The sequence below is a fragment of the Schistocerca cancellata genome, chromosome 6 (assembly GCF_023864275.1).
Source record: "Schistocerca cancellata isolate TAMUIC-IGC-003103 chromosome 6, iqSchCanc2.1, whole genome shotgun sequence".
Classification (NCBI taxonomy): Eukaryota; Metazoa; Arthropoda; class Insecta; order Orthoptera; family Acrididae; genus Schistocerca; species Schistocerca cancellata.
This window is the reverse complement of record NC_064631.1, coordinates 176891660-176908812: the sequence shown is the minus strand read 5'-3', so window position 1 is coordinate 176908812 and position 17153 is coordinate 176891660.

Sequence of the window (17153 nt, the reverse complement as noted above, 5' to 3'; positions counted from 1 at the left end):
GTCCCTGAAGGTAATTAGTGATTTGTGGAGGCTAGAGCGTGGACGAACGAAAGTTTTTAAAGAAAGTTCTTCGCGGTGCACAATAACTTGGTCTCACACTACAGTTTATTGAGTATTTCTGTGAAACTGTCACGGTGACTAAACAAACACTGTAAGCGTCTTAAATCGATGAGCACTATTCTAGGACTAGTCGAACGAGGGTTATGGACGCTACCTCTTTCTGCCGTGAACTACACAATTTTTGCAGCCTCCCGCACGGCTAGATATATGTCGTCGTTCCACCTTAAATCGGAGCAGGTGGATACTTGTGGTGCGGGCCCTGGCAGAAATTTTTTTTCATAATTAACCCGCAAAAAAACAGATTTTTAGAGCAGATTTCATTTGAATGCCTGTAACGCAGCTTTTAAGGATTATTATTTAATAATGCAAAATGTTAGTACACAAAATACGATCAGTGAGTTGCTCATATTAAAAAGCAGACAAACTGAAATCATTAAGGTTTTCAACTGCATTTAGGAACATCACTATGGATAACCACATATTTAAAAAAAAAAAAAAAAGACAAGTAGCTCAGATTTTCATCTATGATAATCAATGCTGCAATTTTAAAAATAAGATTTTACCTAATATCCAAATATACTTGTTAGGCAAATGCAAGAAAACGAAAGGATGTAAAATCAAGCAAATTTCAATTATATTTAGACACAATACTTTCTGAAACAGTTTGGCCTAAGTTTCAAGAAACCTTATTGCTGAATTCTTTTGCGTCTGCACTTCATACTCATCTTCGTCCATCAATATTTAAATTGGATGAAGGTGGGACACAGCTGGTGTAATTTTTATTAAGAATGAAACTCCCCCAGCTGTACTTAAGATTTTATATTTATTTGGCTACTAGTTTCGACGTTGCATCAACGCCATCTTCAGGCCCATACACTTTGATGAAATCAATTGTGTGTGGCTGAGTACTAGAAGTCCGCGGTGAGGCCAACACGTGCTCCACATGGACGGCGGGCAGTAACTGATGAAGCTAAATATAATACCTTCATAACTCAATTGTCCTAAAATATCGCCTGAGTGAAGAAAGCGTTTCTCGTTACATTGCCTACGGTGCTCGCTTGACCTTTTCTATCACGTGACGACTCACTAAGTTATCAGTCCGTCACGGTGGATCTTCAAACGTCATTTATGTTGCCCTCAACACTGGGAAGAGTGGGGCTGAAGAGGTGAATGCTGACGTCATTCATATCAGATGCCCACTGAAAAATTCAGTCGAATGAGTCCACACAAAATGACGACTGTTACGACGTTTACGATTATAATGAGGACTGCATGTAAGTATTAAAACAGACACTTTTTTTATAAGGTTTCACATTTTTGTGGTGCAGGGTGCAGGATCGGGAGCCTGCAGTATAAACGCAGTCCTGTTCTGGATACTCGAGGGCTGTGAATGATTCCGGTGTGTGATGGACGACCGACTTGTCGAACGATGTCGGATTTTTTTTTTTTTTTTTTTTTTTTTGTCGCCTCATGTGATTTACATCTAGTAGTCAGCATAGGGCGGTGGTCATGTGCAAATCCTTCTGCACTTCGTAACAAGTTCGTAGCGATATCGCCTACACGGAGCTGAGTCATCTTTGACGGCCTCCAAGAGCTCCACGCGTTGTTATGAAAGAGCTGCGATACGACGCAAACCTTCCCTTTAGTCCGTAGCTCGTGGTCGTGCGGTAGCGTTCTCGCTTCCCGCGCCCGGGTTGCCGGGTTCGATTCCCGGCGGGGTCAGGGATTTTCTCTGCCTCGTGATGACTGGGTATTGTGTGATGTCCTTAGGTTAGTTAGGTTTAAGTAGTTCTAAGGTCTAGGGGACTGTTGACCATAGATGTTAAGTCCCATAGTGCTCAGAGCCATTTGAACCATTTGAACCTTCCCTTCTGACAGAGAATAGCGAATAATGATGACTTACTAACTTCCAGTCACTACGATGACTTCGTCCCAACGCATTTCTCTTCGGATATCCTGTATGCACGTAGTGTGTTTACCAAGACACAATGGAGAACCGTATGGAAGGCATTCTGGAAATCAAGAAAGACACTGTTCTCCGCTACCTGTTGCCTTCTGAATCTACATCTACACATCCTCCTGTACTACGCAAGCCACCTTACGGCGTTTGGCAGAGGGTATTTGTTGTACCACTACCTTTTCTCCCCTGTCCTGTTCCATGCACGAGTGGAACGTGGAAAGAGCGCCGATCGCGATGGTCGAGCGGTTCTAGGCGCTTCAGTCTGGAACCGCGCGACCGCTACGGTCGCAGGTTCGAATCCTGCCTCGGGCATGGATGTGTGTGATGTCCTTAGGTTAGTTAGGTTTAAGTAGTTCTAAGTTCTAGGGGACTGATGACCACAGATGTTAAGTCCCATAGTGCTCAGAGCCATTTGAACCATTTTTTGGAAAGAACGATTCTGGGCAAAGCTCCGTACGAGGTGTGATTACTCTGATTTTTCTCGTCGTAGTCTTTCGCGAGGGAGCAATAGATCGGCAGACTCTTTTTACCACGTACGCTCTGGACACTTCAGCAGTAAACCTGTCCGTGACGCCAGTACAGTAGAGATGGGTCGTTCGCGAACGAACGGGTCGAAAGGAACGGTTCACCAAGATGAACGGAAGGAGCGAGGAACGAATTCTAAGTAACGATCTCCCATAGTTCACTTCTGTCGCGGCTCTACTTATAGTTCCCGGGAACGGGAAACGGTAGGTCTCGTTCCCGAAACGGCACGTCAGCCGGTCTCGTTCCAGCCTCGGTCCCATTCCCGTCTGTCTCGGTCTCGCTCGGTCGGACTCGTCCTTCGCGTGGCCACTCGTCGCAGTTCCACTGCCGACAGCTCCTACTTTGTTCAGTATCGAGTTGTTGTTCGTGTCGTTCACTCCGCACGCCCATTCTAGATCTGTTTCAAACCTTTTTTTGAAATTTGAACTTCTGGTTCTTTTCGTATTCTATTCAGCGTCGAATACCGGTAATTAAAATGTATTTTATAATTACGTAAATCACATAAAAATTACGTTGTATGTAATACATACAACTCTCCAGGTAAGAAAAGGGCATAGCGGCTTACTTCATTATTTCGATAAACAGCAGAAGACATACTTATGAAAAGGCAAGCATTTTTTGTTATTACACATGCAAAGGAAGTTGGCTCGGCACACACGAGTGAGGGCATTTTCCGCGTTTTTTATCTCAGATAAACCGGCATGTTCATTGTTACGGAAGGCAGACCGACTTACAACCGAATGAAGCCCGCGCTCCTTAATCGAGTGTCTGGTCTCATTTCGTAGAGAGAATATGATAACTTCCACAATATTAATATTTTTTCTGTGGTACAGGGTGGCGCAGGAAAAATCGTCCCGAGTACGAGACTGCTCACTGTCACCCACCAAACGTCATCTATAGTTTGGAAGTTGTTGTTTGCATTAGCTTATTTGTTATTTCTTTACTTCCTAATTATTACAGGTTAGCTATTCTGCTCGTAGCGGTCTACAAATCGTGCGTAATTGGCTGGCAGTCTGTCCTCGGGCCCATAACGCTACAGTTGGCAAAACGAGAGGTTTTGCAGAATCACGAAAATAAGAACCACATACCATGCACAAATGAACGGTGACCGAGTAACAATGATCGGTTCCCAAAAAAGAGCGACCACCAGTGAACTAGTTCCCAAGGATGAACGAATTTGCCCATCTCTACTGTACAGCATTTGTGCTGTAGGATCTGCTACTGGAGTTCCCTGTGCGTCTCCGTATCGTTCTCGAGCTATTAAAATATAACGCTCGTCGACGGATTTTCTGTATTCCCTCTATCAGTACTATCCGGTAACTTCCCCACACTGACGAACCATATTCAAAAATCGGTTGAACAAATATTTTGTAAGCCACTTGTTTCGTGGAATAATTACATTCTGCCAACGAATCTCAGCGGCATTTGCTTTTCCTACAATTTTTCTTTCTGGATGCTTACCGCTAGGTATTTCACTGCAGTTACTTTCCCAGTGATCTGTCGCCAACAGTGTAACCAAACATCAGTAGATCCGTTCTCCTGTTTACGCACATTTATAATCGCACGGGCGCATAAAGCAAGCTGCGATGCATGCGATTATCGCTTGTGGAAACCGTGTTCATTCCAACACAGGAATTGACTGATCTGTAGAAAACGCACCACACGCGAGCACCGTACATAATCGATAATTCTACTAGAAAATGACGTCAGCGGGACAGTTGTGCGAGCGTGTGTGGTGGATACTGACGGAACTGTGTATAATTCTCCATCTATTTTTGAAGTTCAACCATGTAAATGTGTTTCCTCGTATTCCTTTTAACTTTCTTTGTGTACATCAGCTACGATTATCTTCTCGTTTACACCAGTTTGTCACGATCCGGTTGCAGCTAGCTATTGCGGCCATCTCGTATACACTGCACTGAATTTTAACGACGGTCGCCGTGTCGGTCTCAGCCATTTCGCGCAACTGAGCGGTCGGAAAGGTGCTCGCTATATCAGACCCGGCCGCAGTGTGTGCGTTTCCGCGCCTACGCCACACAGAACGGCAGTGTATTCCACAGCAGGGGGGAGCAGCGCCCTGTATCGTGTCACACCAAGCTGCGGTGGTAGGGTGCGAGGTGGATTCGGCAACGGGTAACTTGCTGGGCCGACTGTTGGTTCTGCCCATGACGTAATGGGTGTGCGGCGCCACGTCAGCCGGACATCTAGCGTCACACCGAGATATCACACAACGTGTCGCCCCAGTTCTGATGCAATTCTTCTTATAGGCTGCAAGGACTTGCTCCTCTGTTGCCTCCTGGAATCTGGGTACAAGGTTTTTATTCCATGCAGAATATCTGGCAATGAGCGACACTGCTAAACCACATATTAACACTGCCTGGCGCGACGGTAAGTACTCTAACTTTATCTATGACTACCTGTCTTGGGATTCTTTTATCATTATTATGACTGTCATGTCCTGCACGAGCAATTATGCTGATTCCTTGGCAGGGTAGCAGTCTCTGCGCTGTTCTATAGCCAACATGAAAGCCAACCTTTACAAAACACAGCTAAAATATGTTACCGATATTTTTTCTGTCTCTTCCGCGCACAGCTGTTTCCGAATAGCAGAAAGGGACCGATCCACTACCCGGACGCACGGATTCCAGTAAAACACAAGCATGGCAGCGGTATGCAGGGTGGTCCATTGATCATGACAGCGCCAAATATCTCACGAAATAAGCGTCAAACGAAAAAACTACAAAGAACGAAACTTGTCTAGCTTGAAGGGGGAAACCAGATGGCGCTATGGTTGGCCCGCTGGATGGCGCTGCCGTAGGTCAAACGGATATCAATTGCGCTTTTTTAAGTAGGAACCACCATTTTTTTATTACCGTGTAGTACGTAAAGAAATATGAATGTTTTAGTTGGACCACTTTTTTCGCTTTGTGATAGATGGCGCTGTAATAGTCACAAACATATGGCTCACAATTTTAGACGAACAGTTGGTAACAGGTAGGTTTTTTTTAAATTAAAATACAGAACGTAGGTACGTTTGAACATTTTATTTCGGTTGTTCCGATGTGATACATGTACCTTTGTGAATTTACCATTTCTGAGAACGCATGCTGTTACAGCGTGATAACCTGTAAATACCACATTAATGCAATAAATGTTCAAAATGATGTCCGTTAACCTCAATGCATTTGGCAATACGTGTAACGACATTCCTCTCGACAGCGAGTAGTTCGCCTTCCGTAATGTTAGCACATGCACTGACAATGCGCTGACGCATGTTGTCAGGCGTTGTCGGTGGATCACGATAGCAAATATCCTTCAACTTTCCCCAAAGAAAGAAATCCGGGGTCGTCAGATCCGGTGAACGTGCGGGCCATTGTATTCAATACCGCACGCGAGCTATGTGCCGGACATCCATCATGTTCGACGTCCATCACCATATTGTCATGCAGTGAAACATCTTGTAGTAACATCGGTAGAACATTGCGTAGGAAATCAGCACACATTGAACCATTTAGATTGCCATCGATAAAATGGGGGCCAATTGTCCTTCCTCCCATAATGCCGCACCATACATTAACCCGCCAAGGTCGCTGATGTTCCAGTTGTCGCAGCAATCGTGGATTTTCCGTTGCCCAATAGTGCATATTATGCCGGTTTACGTTATTGCTGTTGGTGAATGACGCTTCGTCGCTAAATAGAACGCGTGCAAAAAATCTGTCATCGTCCCGTAATTTCCCTTGTGCCCAGTGGCAGAACTGTACACGACGTTCAAAATCGTCGTCATGCAATTCCTGGTGCATAGAAATATGGTACGCGTGCGATCGATGTTGATGTAGCATACTCAACACCGACGTTTTTAAGATTTCCGATTCTCGCGCTATTTGTCTGCTACTGATGTGCGGATTAGCCGCGACAGCAGCTGAAACACCTACTTGGGCATCATCATTTCTTGCAGGTCGTGGTTGACGATTCACATGTGGCTGAACACTTCTTGTTTCCTTAAATAACGTAACTATCCGGCGAACGGTCCGGACACTTGGATGATGTCGTCCAGGATACCGAGCAGCATACACAGCACACGCCCGTTGGGCATTTTGATCAACACGATATCGACCTTTTCCGCAATTGGGGAAACGGTCCATTTTAACACGGGTAACGTATCACGAAGCAAATACCGTCCGCACTGGCGGAATGTTACGTGATAACACGTACTTATACGTCTGTGACTATTACAGCGCCATCTATCACAAAGCGAAAAAAGTGGTCCAACTAAAACATTCATATTTCTTTACGTACTACACGAATACGTAATAAAAATAATGGGGGTTCCTATTTTTAAAAAACTCTGTTGATATCCGTTTGACCCATGGCAGCGCCATCTAACGGACCAACCACAGCGCCATCTGGTTTCCCCCTTCAAGCTAGACAAGTTTCGTTGTTTGTAGTTTTTTCGTTTGATGCTTATTTTGTGAGATATTTAGCCCGGTCACTATCAATGGACCACCCTGTATATGCCTGTCGTCCGTCCGCAAGTTCCTCAGAAACGTCCCCTACCTTTGCTGCACAAGGGAATCTCAACAGCACTTTGTCTGAGGACAAAGCAGACCCGAGATGGCATTGATGCATTCAGTTTTACACGGCAGATACATTGCGTTATCTACTACTCCAAACGCTTCATTCGAAACAGAAAATCGCATCTTATGCGCTAGAAGCGAGGAAAGAAGCCAAAATTTTCGTGATGGAAAATATGTCCTCTCGGGAAGTGAAACTATTGCAACGCTATGGAATGCAACGCAATACCAAGTGCTGCCACAGAACTACGAACTGTGCATTCCAGCTGTCCTGGCCGTGCACTAGTGTGAGCATCTACAGAGGCGATGGTCTCCATGGTTCAGTCTTGGGCTGTTAAAAGTACATTCCACCGGCCAGTTTGAGGCTAGTTTTGGAAAATTCCTCACGTTCATATAGTCGGTTATAGGACCTAGATTATACTTTACGTCACCAAGTCAAAACTGTAATTTTTCAAAACAAATTTTCTTCAGTTTTACTTGTGCCACTCAGAATCAAAACACAGAAAGCATGAAACTTACGAAATAAAGGCACTGATGTGATCGGTTATGTTGCGTAAGCAAAGAAAAAGTTTTAAATGTCATCACATTGACAAAGATGTTATTCGTGGTATGCGACCGGCCTTTCCGCACTGGTAACTCCGATTCCCGTCAGATCGCCGAAGATAAGCGCTGTTGGGCTTGGCAAGCCCATGGATGGGTCTGCCGAGCGGTGTCGGCACACACGTTGTACTGAGCTTTTGAGAGACAAATAGAGGAGCTACTTGACTAAGAAGTAGAGGCACCAATCACGAAGCCTGACAACGGCACGAATAGCGGTATGCTGACCACATGGCCCTCCATATTTGTATCCACTAACGCCTAACGGCTGAGGACGACACGGCAGTCGGTCGGTAGCGTTGGGTCTTTAAGGTCTGTTCGGACGGAGTATGCAGCCTGTTCCTCCATTTCGAGAAGAATTATTGTTAGTTATTTCTGTTCACCTCTAACACGTTTTTTCAGTCGCTGTGACTGCTTCGTTTCAGACTTTTAATTTTCGTGTCGTGTGGCCACAGGTAAAGTTTGTTTTTTTTTTTTTTTTTTTTTTTTTTGTTTTTTTTTTTTTTTAACAGCTGAAGCTTTATTTCTGAAATTGATTGTTGGATACGCTGGACTTAGCCATATGAGGATTAAATTTTAGATTGTTGAATATAAAAGTTGGCATCTATGTTCGAATTAATGACATAAAAGACGTATTTTTAATGTACAGTACAACTGAATACTGTTAAGATATCAGAGTAATCTGTTTTGAAAATACCCAAATAAGAATCATATGAGGTATATAAAATTTTCCGTATTTCTTCTCCAAATTAGTTCCTGTGGCACAACAAATTTTCTGACACATCGCATCAGTTGTATAAAAAATGGTTGTTTCAGAATTTGGCCTCCCCCCATTGGCTAAAATTTGTGCGGACGTCAACGCGGGCACGCTCGTTATTCAGCGACTTACGCAGAACTGACGCTAATGGAGGGGTCCCATGATCTGAATACTCAGTACAGGCCGGCCGATGTGGCCGAGCGGTTCTAGGCGCTTTAGTCCGGAACCGCGCTGCTGCTACGGTCGCAGGTTCAAATCCAGCCTCGGGCATGGACGTGTGTGTTGTCCTTAGGTTAGTTAGGTTTAAGTAGTTCTAAGTCTAGGGGACTGATGACCTCAGATGTTAAGTCCCATAGTGCTTAGAGCCATTTGAACCATTTGGACGCAGTACAGAACGTGACAGACACCCCACCAGGGTCTACTGGACAATCTGGCTAGCTTCTCGACTGCGCGCTCCCTTACTTCTGTCTCCGCCATTCTCGCACCTGAGCAGCGTTCCTACGTAGGAACTGCGTAGTGGATATCTCCAACGACAAGCATTTGATGTTCTATCCATCGAAGAAACTGTCTTTTTTTTTTCACCAGTCTTCTGACTGGTTTGATGCGGCCCACCACGAATTCCTCTCCTTTGCTAACCTCTTCATCCGAGAGTAGCACTTGCAACCTACTTCCTCAATTATTTGCTGGATATATTCCAATATCTGTCTTCCTCTACAGTTTTTGCCGTCTACGGCTCCCTCTAGTATCATAGAAGTCGTTCTCTCATGTCTTAACAGATGTCCTATCATCCTGTCCCATCAGTGTTTTCCGCATATTGCTTTCCGCGTAGAACCTCTTCATTCCTTCCTTATCAGTCCACCTAATTTTTAACATTCGTCTGTAGCACCACATCTCAAATGCTTCGATTCTCTTCTGTTCCGGTTTTCCCACAGTCCATGTTTCACTACCATACAATGCTGTACTCCAGACGTACATTCTCAGAAATTTCTTCCTCAAATTAAGGCCGATATTTGATACCAGTAGGCTTCTCTAGGCCAGGAATGCCTTTTTTGCCATAGCGAGTCTGCTTTTGATGTCCTCCTTGCTCCGTCCGTCATTGGTTATTTTACTTCCTAGGTAGCAGAATTCCTTAACTTCATCTACTTCGTGACCATCAATCCTGAAGTTACGCTTCTCGCTGTTCTCATTTCTACTACTTCTCACTACCTTCGTCTTTCTTCGATTTACTCTCAGTCCATACTGTGTACTCATTAAACTGTTCATTCCGTTCAGCAGATCATTTAATTCTTCTTCACTTTCACTCAGGATAGCAATGTCATCAGCGAATCGTATCATTGATATCCTTTCACCTTGAATTTTAATTCTCCGCCTGAACCTTTCTTTATTTACATCATTGCATCCTCGATGTACAGATTGAACAGCAGGGGCGAAAGGCTACAGCCTTGTATTACGCCCTTTTTAATACGAGCACTTCGTTCTTGGCCGTCCAGTCTTGTTATTCCCTCTTGGCTGTTGAATATATTGTATATGACCCGTCTTTCCCTCTAGCTTACCCCACTTTTCTCAGAATTTCTAACATCTTGCACCATTTTACATTGTCGAACGCTTTTTCCACGCCGACAAATCTTATGAACGTGTCTTGATTTTTCTTTATTCCTGCTTCCTTTATTAACCGCAACCTCAGAATTGCCTGTCTCGCCTTTACCCTTCCTAAAGCCAAACTAATCGTCATCTAGCGCATCCTCAATTTTCTTTTCCATTCTTCTGTATATTATTCTGGCAAGCAACTTGGATGCAAGAGCTGTTAAGCTGATTGTACGATAATCCTCGCACTTGTCAGCTCTTGCTGTCTTCGGAATTGTGTGGATTATGCTTTTCCTAAAGTCAGATGGTATGTCGCCAGACTCATACATTCTACACACCAACGTGAATAGTCGTTTAGTTGCCACTTCCCCCAATAATTTTAGAAATTATGATGGAATGTTATCTATCCCTTCTGCCTTATTTGATCTTAAGTCCACTAAAGGTCTTTTAAATTCTGATTCTAATACTGGATCCCCTATCTATTCTAAATCGACTCCTGTTTCTTCTTCTATCACATCAAACAAATCGTCCCCCTCGTGGAGGCTTTCAATGTATTCTTTCCACCTATCTGCTCTCTCCTCTGCATTTAACAGTGGAATTCCCGTGGTTTCTTCGCAGTTATCTTCTTTGTACCTATGTTTTCCTTCCCTACATCTGTGATGGCCCTTTTTAAAGATGTCCATTCCTCTTCAACTGTACTGCCTACTGAGCTATTCTTTATTGCTGTATCTATAGCCTTAGAGAACTTCAACCTTATCTCGCCATTCCTTAGAACTTCCGTATCCCAAGTCTTTGCGTATTGATTCTTCCTGACTAATGTCTTAAACGTCAGCCTACTCTTCATCAGTACTATATTGTGATCTGAGTCTATATCTGCTCCTGGGTACTCCTTACAAGCCAGTATCTGATTTCGAAATCTCTGTCTAACCATGATGTAATCTAAATGAAATCTTCCCGTATCACCCGGCCTTTTCCAAGTATATCTTGAATATATACTTGTATATATCTTCACCATTACTAGCTGAAACTTGTTACAGGACTCACTTAGTCTTTCTCCTCTCTCATTCCTTGTCCAAAACCCAAATTCTCCTGTAATATTTTCTTCTACTCCTTCCTCTACAACTGCATTCCAGTCTCCCATGACTATTAGATTTTCATCCCCCTTTACATACTGTATTAACCTTTCAATATCCTCATACATTTTCTCTCTCTCTTCATCTTCAGCTTGCGACGTCGGCATGTATATGTGAACTATCGTTTTCGGTGTTGGTTTCCTGTCGATTCTGATAAGAACAACCCTGTCGCTGAACTGTTCACAGTAACACACTCTCTGCCCTACTTTCCTATTCATAACGAATCCTACTCCTGTTATACCATTTTGTGCTGCTGTTGATATTACCCTACACTCATCTGACCAGAAATCCTTGTCTTCTTTCCACTTCACTGTCGGGTAGCGATCGCCAAACTGTCGACCATGAGCGACTAGAAGCTCGCGTGGACATTTTCGGTAGATCGCGGTAACGCTCTGGTTAGCTAACCTGGATTGCTCCACTGAGTTCAGATAGTTACTGCTTGCTTCTCCCGCGCAACTGCGATTGTCAGTCAAGATTACTACGATATCTGCTTCATAGTTGATCGTATACGCGTGAGGTTGCACACGTCATGCTTTTCGTGTCGTATCAGACGTTTGCTAACGTGGATGGTTTGATGTACGGGTTGATACTAGGCAAAGTTTCTTCAGTTTGATGGTGTGTAGGAAAAAAAAAACTTATCACTTTCATTCTGAATGGAAAACCGATTACTACTTTATCCTGGTAAAGTGCATCAGTTGGGAAGAAAGGGAACATAAACCGTCACTTCAAAACCGTTCACTCAGGGACTGAAAAGAATTTTGTACTTGATTCTGCTCTAAGGAAAGAGAAGGTAAGGCAGCTAAACTTCATGTTTAATGTTCAACAAAGTCATCCGAGTTTCAAAAATTATTGTACATATTAAGAAACCGTACGGAGACGGTTAGTTAATTAAAACTGCAAGTTTTAGAAGCTGCAGATTCATTATTCGATAGTTTCAAAAAATGAAACAGTGCTCATGTCCGCTATTAAAACTGTACACTTTTCTGAAAATACAGTAATGAGGAGGGTTGAGGTTATGACTCCTGACGTTACTTCAGAACTTAGAAGTTACTTTGATCACTACAGCTCCTTTTCCTTTCACCTTGACGAATTTGCAAGAATGGCTTTTGATGATTCCGAAATGATAGGCAAGCTGGTAGAGTAACAGGTCGCAATACATCCCTGGACGTATTTTTAGCAGTTAAAGATTTTATCAGTTTTCAGTGGTGTAGTTGGTGGGGGTAGCAACTGATGAAGGTTCTCCGTTGGTAGGCGCAGTGAAGGGATTCGTAATCTTGTGTCGTAAAGATAACAGCTTTCAGAAACTTCCTCTTATCATTGTGTCAAACACCAGAAGTCGCTTCGAGTAGCTTTTTTAAGTATGAACAACGTAATTGTTCTCAAAGTAAAGCTAACATTCAGCTCGATATCTCCGTGTGAGATTTCTTTTTCGAGTACGAAATTTTTAAAAAAAAGCAAGTACAGAACAGACTGACTGATGAACACGTGGAAAGTTATATACGATTGGCAGCCACTGCCTACTCTCCCAACATTAAAAAACTTGTTGATGACAAAAAAGGGTGCCATGTGTCTCATTAAAGTTAATAAGCCCGGTATAAAATTGTTCTTACATTTGTAATTTATTATTAACTACAATTCAGTTCCTATCTTATGTACAATTCTATTTCTTTTTCTTATATACGGTTTAGTTAAAATTCATTTGATACTTACTAGAAATGTAAGTTTACAGGCAATAAGCCAATGTAAGATAATTTTAAAAAGTTCTTATTTCCATGTTAGTTTCTTTTGGTAGCACACAGTGAGAGTTAAAAACGGTACGATATGGTAACTCAGAAGTTGCATAGCTTTGGCGACCACATCTGTAGGGCAAGTTACTTTTGTATCTCGCTACATGAAATGTTTCGTTCGTTAACCATAGAGCAATACACTCGCTCCTTTTATCATCTTTTTTTTCCAAATATCGCGTTTCTACATCTACATCTACATGGGTGCTCTGCAAATCACATTCAAGTGCCTGGCAGAGGGTTCATCGAACCACCTTCACAATTCTCTATTATTCCAATCTCGTATAGCGCGCGGAAAGAATGAACACCTATATCTTTGCGTACGAGCTCTGATTTCTCTTATTTTATCATGGTGATCGTTCCTCCCTATGTAGGTCGGAGTCAACAAAATATTTTTGCATTCGGAGGAGAAAGTTGGTGATTGGAATTTCGAGAGAAGATTCCGTCGCAACGAAAAACGCCTTTCTTTTAATGATCTGATGTGATCTGTATCTGACTACGAAGTATGAAGGCTGTGATGGCGCACGTTGATTCGCCCTGTACACTGTACCTCACCCAGCCGGGTCCACTTGCAACAAACGCCTCCCCATTTTCCTCGCTCCGCCGCCAACTCTTGAGTCCTGTTCGCTCTTCCCCTCGCCTCGATACTGCTTCTTCTACTCCTCAAATGGTTCAAATGGCTCTGAGCACTATGGGACTTAACATCTGTGGTCATTAGTCCCATAGAACTTAGAACTACTTCAACCTAACTAACCTAAGGACATCACACACATCCATGCCCGAGGCAGGATTCGAACCTGCGACCGTAGCAGTCGCGCGGTTCCGGACTGCGCGCCTAGAACCGCTAGACCACCGCGGCCGGCTTCTACTCCTCGCAGCCGCCTATCAAATGATCTTTCCATCACCTTTTTGCCTTCTACATTCAATTCACGCATCCCGTTTGTGTGCCTATTCAATCATTTTTCGACAAGGTTTCCTTATCTAATGTTTCCGTAATTGACGCGTTTCTTATGCTGCGTCATTTCTTGAAGCGTTTCATCCACTGCATTGTGGACCTATGAGATGAAAATATGCGAAATAGCTGATATCTATAGCAATGAGTTTTTTTTTTCTTATTTGGCCAGAAGGCAGTTTAAAATGCTGTACCAACACATCAACTCAGTCACACGCTGAGGATCCGAAACCCAGCCTGTGACCAGTCGGGCCAGAAAAGTCGTATGTACGAATTATATCACCTACATATTCATCATCATGAAGAATTAGTCTTTTAAGACTATTCCATCTTCAAAAGTCTCACAGTTTGTCTTTCCATCTCTTCTGCTACTTTTCCCAATGGCTTTATAATTATACACCTTTTTTGGATATCTATTATCAGCCACTCTCTCAACATGATCTAACCATTTTATGTGACGAGCTTCAATTTCCTTAATATACACTTAACACCTAGTAAGGGTCTTTTTAATTTTGGATGCGATCGGCTCTTGTGAATCCTGTAGTGGGAAGTAGAAACCTCATTTCTACTGCCTGGTTCCTTCTTTTGTGTTTGTCTAAGCGTCCAACACAGCCCCATAAAAGACTCCAGAGACGGCCATGGCTCTATAAAATTTTATTAGTCTCAACACTGCCTTTGCCCTGTACAATTCTTTCTCATGTGCCGTATACACCGTCCGTCCAAAAAGCACCGAGATTGATTTTTATAGCTGGCGTGTAAATGACGTCGCCGCAGTAAATGCAAAGGCAGATTGAACTACAACTGTGGACAACAGATGTGCATTCGACCAGTTGGCCGTGAGCAGGCAGTAAGTAGTGTACGCGTCGACGTTATTGTATCATAAATCGCAATGGAGCAACATCACTAAAACAAGTGTTCAAGATTTTTCCAGACTCTTTTGAAGAAAAGTGTGCGCACAGTTTGTCCCGCATACGTTGACTCTCGTACAAAAACAACAACGCGTGGCCCGCTACCGCTACTTAACTGAAATGCAAAACGCGAAGGGTTTTTCTTTTTCTTCTGGAAAAAATTATCGCGGATGACGAGACTTAATGTTATCAATACGAACCGACCACAAAACTACAAAGTGCAGAAATTCTCACGAAGGGTCAACGCTTTGACGATATACCCGACATTCGAGCCAACGCGCTGCGCCGACTGAACAACGTCGCAAAGGGGGGCTCCTCTGAGAGTTTCACGTGGTTGTATGAACGTTCTGTGCGTTGTGCTCAAATGGGCGGAGATCATGTACAATACCCGAAGCATCAAAACCTCCATCTTAACTTTTCTCTATTATTTTATTGAACCATCCTCGAAACTTTTTGGACTGGCGGGATGAACCAGACAATGATTTAACTTTGCTGTCAATAACAAAGGAATTGTGTGAACTTTAACCAAGGTAATTAAAAACATGACCTGCACCACATGTTTGTCGCCTCCCCGTCAACTGTTCCTAGTGAAGGCTTGGATCTTAATTCTATGTACAATATTTCAATATACTTTTCTTTCTGTGTGTATTGTTAGTTTAATCAACTACACCTTTTGCGAGAGATGTAAACTTAAAAAACGTGAGGTGGGAATATCTGTAAATGTGACGCTTACAGTTGTTTTCATATTTTCAAATGTAAACGTGCAATGCTTTATGTGATAGGGCAATCAGATATAACAGTGTGGATCAAAGAGTTGGCTCGTTACTAATTACCACCTGGAAACCGAATAAAGGGGACAGAGTACAGCACATCGCCAGTCGCAGAAGGTGCGAGCGGCAGCCTGGCACCGCAATGCTTCGCGTCCGGGACGGAATCAGTGGAATGACAAGTGTATCGGAAGCGGCTCGCGACGACCTATAATAGTCGTAGAGTCGGCAATGTTTGCCGGGGCACGTAGGCTGCCCATTGGGTAGGGGCGTGTCGGGAGGCGGAGAAGGCGGGCGCGTGGTGGGGGGCAGAGGGGCGGCAGGCCTCGGCGCTGGCCCCCGCTGCGCCCCCCCCGGCGCCCTCCGCGGCAGTCGCGAGTGTGCAGCCGTCGCGAGTGGAGTCTGCGTCGCTAGTGGAGCCGCGCCGCCGCTTAACAGTGCGAACGCCGAACCGCGAACCCTGACAGTCGGCGTCCGCGATACAGTCTTCGCGAGTGCCCGCGGAACCGAATCGGCGCGCTCCGCGATCCTTGCTGCGCGCGACGCCAACGCCGCAGCTGCCTCCGTATCAGACGTCGATTATAACGAGGTAAGCTAGCTTCCTTTCTGTGGCGACCAGCTACACTGTGCTGGCAGCGTGTGCGTGTTGGCGCCAGCTCGCTTGTCTGTCTGTGTGTCTGTTATCTGCAAGGAGCGCACTCGGGAGAGCGTGTATCGACTGCGCGGCGTTGCCACGCCTCGCCGCAGCGGCTCCCGCTGTCGCCAACGGGGCCGCTCGCCGCGGAGGCTTGGCAACGCTGCGCGGCCAGCGTGCGCCCGACCAGCCGCGCAGCCTGTCGTGTTTTCACTTTAATTCCAGACTGGGCACTCACTCATACGTGCACGCACACTCACACCTAAGCACCCGAATCCCCTGCCTCAAATCCAGTTCCACTCTTATATCCCGACACGAGAGCTGCACGCTAGCTGCTGAAATTGTACGCTTATTTTCAGTCAGAGTTGTAGCATGTTTTTTGACTGTGTGTGTAGTCGGTTGCAAAGTCCGCGTGGTGGCATGCAGTGGGCACCAGCTATGCGTGCCTAGTCACTCCGCGCTAGGGCCGACTCAGCCTAGGGGAGACCGGTGCGGCAGCCGCCTTTGTTGTTGCTCCCCTTACCTCTCTTCCCCTCCCCTCCCCACACACGTCTTTACAAGCAGTTCCCCTAGCTCCTCTTCTCTCCTTCGCTTCCCTCGTTCTATTCATTCTGACGCTGTCACCCGAGCCTCACGGTGTGTGTTCCCTCTCTGTCCTCTGTACGCTCTCGTTCTCTCTCTCTCTCTCTCTCTCTCTCTCTCTGTCTCACACAGACACGCACGCACACACACACACACACACACACACAACTTTTCTGCGAATCTGTTTACACATTCGGGCAAGCGGGGCTGAGCCGAACCGCATCTGCAGACTGCTTGGCTTTCCTCCACGCAAGTTCTGCGTGCACTCTGATGTGTATACAAGATGACTTCTTATCTGCTGAAGAATGGCAATGTTTGGAAGATCTTATTAATTACTGG